The sequence below is a fragment of the Leopardus geoffroyi genome, chromosome C2 (genome assembly GCF_018350155.1).
Source record: "Leopardus geoffroyi isolate Oge1 chromosome C2, O.geoffroyi_Oge1_pat1.0, whole genome shotgun sequence".
In the NCBI taxonomy this organism is placed as follows: domain Eukaryota; kingdom Metazoa; phylum Chordata; class Mammalia; order Carnivora; family Felidae; genus Leopardus; species Leopardus geoffroyi.
In genome coordinates, this window is record NC_059333.1 from 158,210,742 (window position 1) to 158,216,741 (window position 6,000).

Here is a 6,000-nt window from a genome sequence, read left to right on the forward strand (position 1 = left end):
CCTCTAGCAAAGCATTAGCATTAAGACAGTAGGGAGCTCCTGGAGAAACTTTTTACTCTGCCAGCCTCAAGTATTTGTCAATGGGCTGCAGGTTATAAGGAAATTTAATTTTACCTGCCATTTCCTTCTGCCTTTGTTTCCCACATCACTACGGAGGAGCTATGGAGACTTAGGTCCTGCAGGACTATGATCGCTATCAGTTAACAATTTGTTTTTTTCCCCCTCCCTTGTTTTGGGGCACCCAGGAGTTCCGAGGAATATCTCACATATCCCATGGTGGGGATGGGGGAGGGGGAGGGGTGTTTGCGGCCTGTCAGCTTGCCTTATGCTCCCTTGACAGTAACCTCTTGATTATATTCTCTTTAGTGCCTCACTTCGTCTCCCAACACATGTACATTCTTCACTCCCATGTTGGTGTTTCCTGGGGTCATTCCCCAAATAAACTAAGTACACTTGAATCATTATCTCATGTTCTTCTTCTGGGGAACCACACGGGGACAAAATGTCACAAAACTTGGCTAATTTTTCAGAAAGACTAACTTTTCAAATTTCTCTAGTTTTTATTTATATTATCATTCTCCTGATCCTGAGAGTCAATGTTCATAGGGTTCTCTACTAATATAGGCAAGATACTTCTGTCAGCCATTAAGACTTAGATGAAATCATAAAGAGGGATAAGACATCCAAACAGAAAAAGAAAGGAAAAAGTCTACCTGTCTCAGTTTCCAAGAGATCGGAAGAAGAGGTTAAGAGCAAAGCAGAAGAGTGAGACAAGCAGGGACCGTCACATGCACAGAACCACATCCAATGCATCGGAGGAGAATCTCTACCAACTCCCTTTTGTAAGGTGAGGCTTGTAAATCAGTGGTTCTGAAATCTAAGTGTGCATTGAAATCAGAATGACTTGGGAAGAAAATCAGACTGATGAATCTGTTGCCTCTTAGAGTGGGTCTCAGAATTTGTGTATCTCTCAACAGATACCTGGCTGAATCTGGCATAGCTTGTTACAATTTGAAAGCCATGGGGTGGATGACCTGTGAACTCCCACACCACACTGCCTCACCTCAGTTGACTAAAATTCTGAGTTTAAATATTTGTCGTTATTCTTCACAGTGTGTTTCTTGAAAAATGCGCCCATTGTCACATCAGTGTTGATCTCATTGAAGGCTCTGAGTCTTATTGTCTTCCTTTGCTTAGGAAAATACTTTTCATTCAAGTAGGAAAAGGATTGTGAACATTTGTAAAGAGTGCTGACATCCTCCCACCCTTCCTACCTCTTCCTTCCACCTGCACATCCTCAGGGCTGAAAGGAAGAGGGGAAGCCATTGTGTGTCTAAATGGGCTCCCATTTGTACAGTCGCAAAACTGTGTGCTTAAGCCTGAGTTTTCACATCAAGCAAATTAGGGGTAATTTTTTGCTTTATAAAAATTATTCTTTGTTGTACAAAAGGATTCAATGCAGGTTTTCTTTTAATATCCAAGTTTTTTAGAGCATTTCAAATATAATTCAGTTTCCAACCATTCGGTTGACTCTTTTTTTTTTTTAAGGAACACATCGATTGTGTAAAGCCAGGTATGCAAGAAAGTTCCTCATTATTGGTTTTTATGTCTTTGAAGTTCGAGGATGAAATTCTATAAATTCATAGTAGACATTGGAGGACCTGGTTATGGTTTCTGGACATGGAATCTCTCAGTAAGTTGTTCAGATGAAAAAAAAAGCTAAGGAAAAATATCACAAGCTACCCTTAGACCCTAAAGTCTATATTCATTGTCTACTTTTGGTAACATCATCATTTTAAAGCTGATATCATCCTTAAAATTTTGCAAGGCAATAACTATAACTGATATTTCAACTTGAATTTCTTGAGCCCATACTTCCTAAAGGCTTTTAGGTAAGAGATTCCTTAGTTCCCATCTAACAACCCAGAGAACCAAGGTATCGAAGATTGACTGAAAGGCCCAGGGCAACAGATTTATCTGTGCACTATGGAATGCTTAGCACATGCCTAAGTTCATTATTTGATGCTCAACAAATATTTGTCAAATGAAGAATCTGAGTCTTTTATCTGGCTATTTTTGCAGACTTCTCACTTCATTGTGCAGCCTCTCATCAGAGACTAATTGCAACAACCCGCTCATGAGGGACTACCTACACGGCAGGTTGGAAGATGTACTTCTTGTTTGTGTACTTTGTGTATAAAAATGCAACCCACACACCTGGCCGCTTCATGTGCCTAGGGTGCACAGTCAACTTAAATATTTTCCCAGGGGTGGAGTAGTGTGGGGGGGGGGTGCCTTTTTACACATGGACAGATAGCATGTGACCTGTGCAGTCATGTTCTGAAAGGCCTTGTACATGGCCTGATGCTCTCTTTCATCTGTCTTGAAATTCTTCGTAATTTTTGAGAAAGGGGCCTGCATTTTCATTTTGCCCGGGGCCCTAAATATGTAGCCAATTCCTCTTGACAGAGAACAACCATAGGAAAAAATAGAACTCTAAAACATCAAGGCTTTTGATATGAATGATACTTAAATCGGTAAGATTTTCAAATGTCATATAAAGAATATCTTTGCTGCAAAACAGGATATATTCTCTGTGGTGAGAGGGGAGAGTGAATCTTTGTCAGGCAACTCGACATTCCAGGACCTTTTATCTTCTCATTTTAAATGTGAAAGAATCATTAGGGTCCTCTAGCCAACCCACTCATATTACAGGCAGAGGGGGCTCAGCAAGCCCATGCCCACACAGCTGCTTAAGGGTAGACCCCAGGACTCCCGGGTCCTAATGCCCTCGTACTACATCATGGTTTCTGTATTAGAAGTAGTAGGTCAAAGAATATGTATCTGCCTTTTTGACAGTCTAGACATAAACATTTCAACATTTTTTCAATAGTTGCATTTTACCTTTGCAATGATATAGCTATAGTAATAGTGAAAGCCAAAAACATCTCCAGAGAGGCAAGAAAAAACTAAAGGAGAAACAAGAGGTCAGGTAGTTTTCACTTGGTCCAAATATTTGTCTTTGAAGAGGTAAGTCAATGGGACTGCTAAGGTGACTTATTGCCAAGTTCAGCATTGTCTTCAGTGATCACATAAGTGGGGAGATGAGAAGGTACTTCCTGAGCCAGAAGCATTGATATGCCTTGGCTGTTTTCATTCCTATTGTCATACGGTGGAAGAAAATACCCTCTAACTGATGCAGCAGAAAATCTGAGTGAAGCAGGTTAAGGTCACCAAAACTAAATAACAACAAAATTGGAACTGGGATGGGAGTGTGGAGGGACTCCTGGCAGTAAGCCATTGCAAGCTATATGAAACACCTTTGTAATATAGGGTAAATATTTCTGAAAAATAAGCCATAAGCCATTTTTGCATAATTTTATTGTAGTAAAATATACATAACATAAAATTTACTCTTTTATGAGTTGTATAGACCAGTAGCATTAAGTACATTCACAATGTTGTGCAAACGTCACCACTGTCGATTTGCAGAACTTTTTTTTTTAATGTTTATGTATCTTTGAGAGAGAAAGAGGGAGAATGCGAGCAGGGTAGGGACAAAGAGAGACAGAGACACAGAATCCGAAACAGGCTTCAGGCTCCGAGCTGTCACCACAGAGTCTGACGCAGGGCTCAAACCCATGAACCATGAGATCATGACCTGAGCTGAAGTTGGATGCTTAATCAACTGAGCCACTCAGGCACCCCAGAACTTTTTCATCATCCCAAACAGAAACTCCTTTTTTCTTCTTTACCACTGAATCTAGATACTTTTTAAAAATTTAGTTTATTGAAGCGTAATTGACATACAACGTTACATTGGTTTTAGTATACAACATAGTCATTTAACAACTCTATATACAATGCTATGCTCGCCAAAGTATAGCTACCAGTCAACATACAACATCATTACAATATCATTGGCTATATTCCCTAGGCTGTACCTTTCATCCCTGTGATTTATTTATTCCACAATTGGAAGCCTGTGTCTCTCTCTCCCCTTCATCCATTTTGCCCATCTTCCCCACCCCCTCCCTTCTGGCAATCATCAGTCTGCTCTTTGTATTTATGGGTCTGTTTCTGCTTTTTCTGTTTGCTTGTTCATTCGCTTTGTTTTCTTAGATTCTATGTATAAGTGAAACATACAGTATTTGTCTTTCTCTGTCTGACTTATTTCACTTAGCATAATGCCCTCTGGGTCCATCCACGTTGCCACAAATGGCAAGATCACATCCTTTTATGGTTAAGAAATATTCCATTGTGTGTGGAATATTGTGATATGCAAGCTATATGAAACACCTTTGTAATATAGGGTAAATATTTCTGAAAAATCAAACCATAAGCTATTTTTGCATAATTTCCACACTCCCATCCCCATTCCAATTTTGGTTTTATTTAGTTTTGGTGACCTTAACCTGTGATATATATATATTATATAATATTATATATATATATATATATATATATATAATCATATCTTCTTTATCCATTCATTTATCAACAGACACTTAGGTTGCTTCCATATCATGGCTATTGTAAATAATGGTGCAGTAAACATGGGGATACATATATCTTTTTGAATTAGTGTTTTTGTTTTGTTTGGGCAAATACCCAGTAGTGGAATTACTGGGTAGCATTGCATCATCTCTGGTCACAATGACCTCTCCAACTTTTCCTAAGTCATGAGGCTGAACATCTTCAAGATATAGTCAATCTTTCTCCCAACATTAGACCACCAGTAGCAATAGGCACGTCTTTAATCTAGTTCTTTCTGTTGTTGCCCAAACCTGGTGTTTTAACTGCTACAACCTGAAGACCAACTTTTAGCCTATTCAAACCAGTGCACTTAGAGCTTCTCCATCAACATCATCAGCAGTTATGACTAGAGGCTTACAGTAAGCATTGGCAATTTCAAGAGCAGGTACACTGGACAGGACAATAGAAATTTTCTTTTCACTCAGTAGAACATGGGCATCTTGGAATTCACATTTCTGACATGTTGATGTATTAATAAAGTATATAGAAATATAACCTCAATCAAACATCATGCCTTTAATAATTTCTAATTCATCCTTCAGTGTTTTTCCATCCTTTACTGTGATGATACCCTTCCTTTCAACCATTTTTATTGCATAAGAAATAATGTCAATTTCTTTGTCTCCAGTTGCAGAAATCGCAGCAATCTGGACAATTTCTTCAGGGGTTATCACAGGTTTATACTGCTTCTTAAGCTTAACAATTACAGCATCAACAGCTAACATCATATCTCTCCTGATTTCCACAGGATTAGCATCTTTGCTAATCTTCTCAAAGCCTTCCTTGGCAAAAGAGTGTCCTAGTATGAGTAGGAGTAGTGGTACCAGCCTCAGCCTCTTCATTTGTGTTAGTGGCAACATCTTGAACAAGTTTAGCACCAATATTTTTATATTTATCTTTTAAGTCAATGGACTTTGCAATGGTCACACCATCTTCTGTTATTTTGGACTTTCCTGGTTCTGTTCAATAATCACTGTTATTCCCTTTGGCCCTATAGTAATGGCTAAATCATCAGCTAAAAGGTCTCCACTTTGACGCATTAAGGCTCAGGCATCTGCACCAAATTTTGGCATAAGCCCAAGTGACATAAGGAGCCAGTGCCCTGGACACTGACCTAATTTGGCAAAGGACTGTGAGTAATGGAAGCATTTCTGTGGGGCAGCAACAGAGTGTGCTGGTGGCGAGACAGGCTATTGGAGGCAAGTCGAGGATAGAATGCATGGCATACGTGTCTAGGATTGTATGGTATCTCTATTTTTAATTATTTGAGGTACTTCCATACTGCTCTCCATAGTGGCTGCACCAATTATATTCCCACCAACCGTGCATGAGGACTCCTTTCTCTCCACATCCTCACCAACACTTGTTTCTTTTGGATACTAGCCATTCTGATGGGTGTAAAGTGATACCTCATTGTAGTATTGATTTGCATTCCCCTGATGATTAGTGATGTTGAGAATCTCT

At 39.3% G+C, this 6,000-nt stretch overlaps 1 pseudogene; it reads right to left on the reverse strand.

Moving 5' to 3' along the window:
* Positions 1-5,685, reverse strand: part of LOC123610427 — a 68,113-nt pseudogene extending 62,428 nt beyond the window's left edge.
* Between the last annotated feature and the right edge of the window lie 315 nt (positions 5,686-6,000).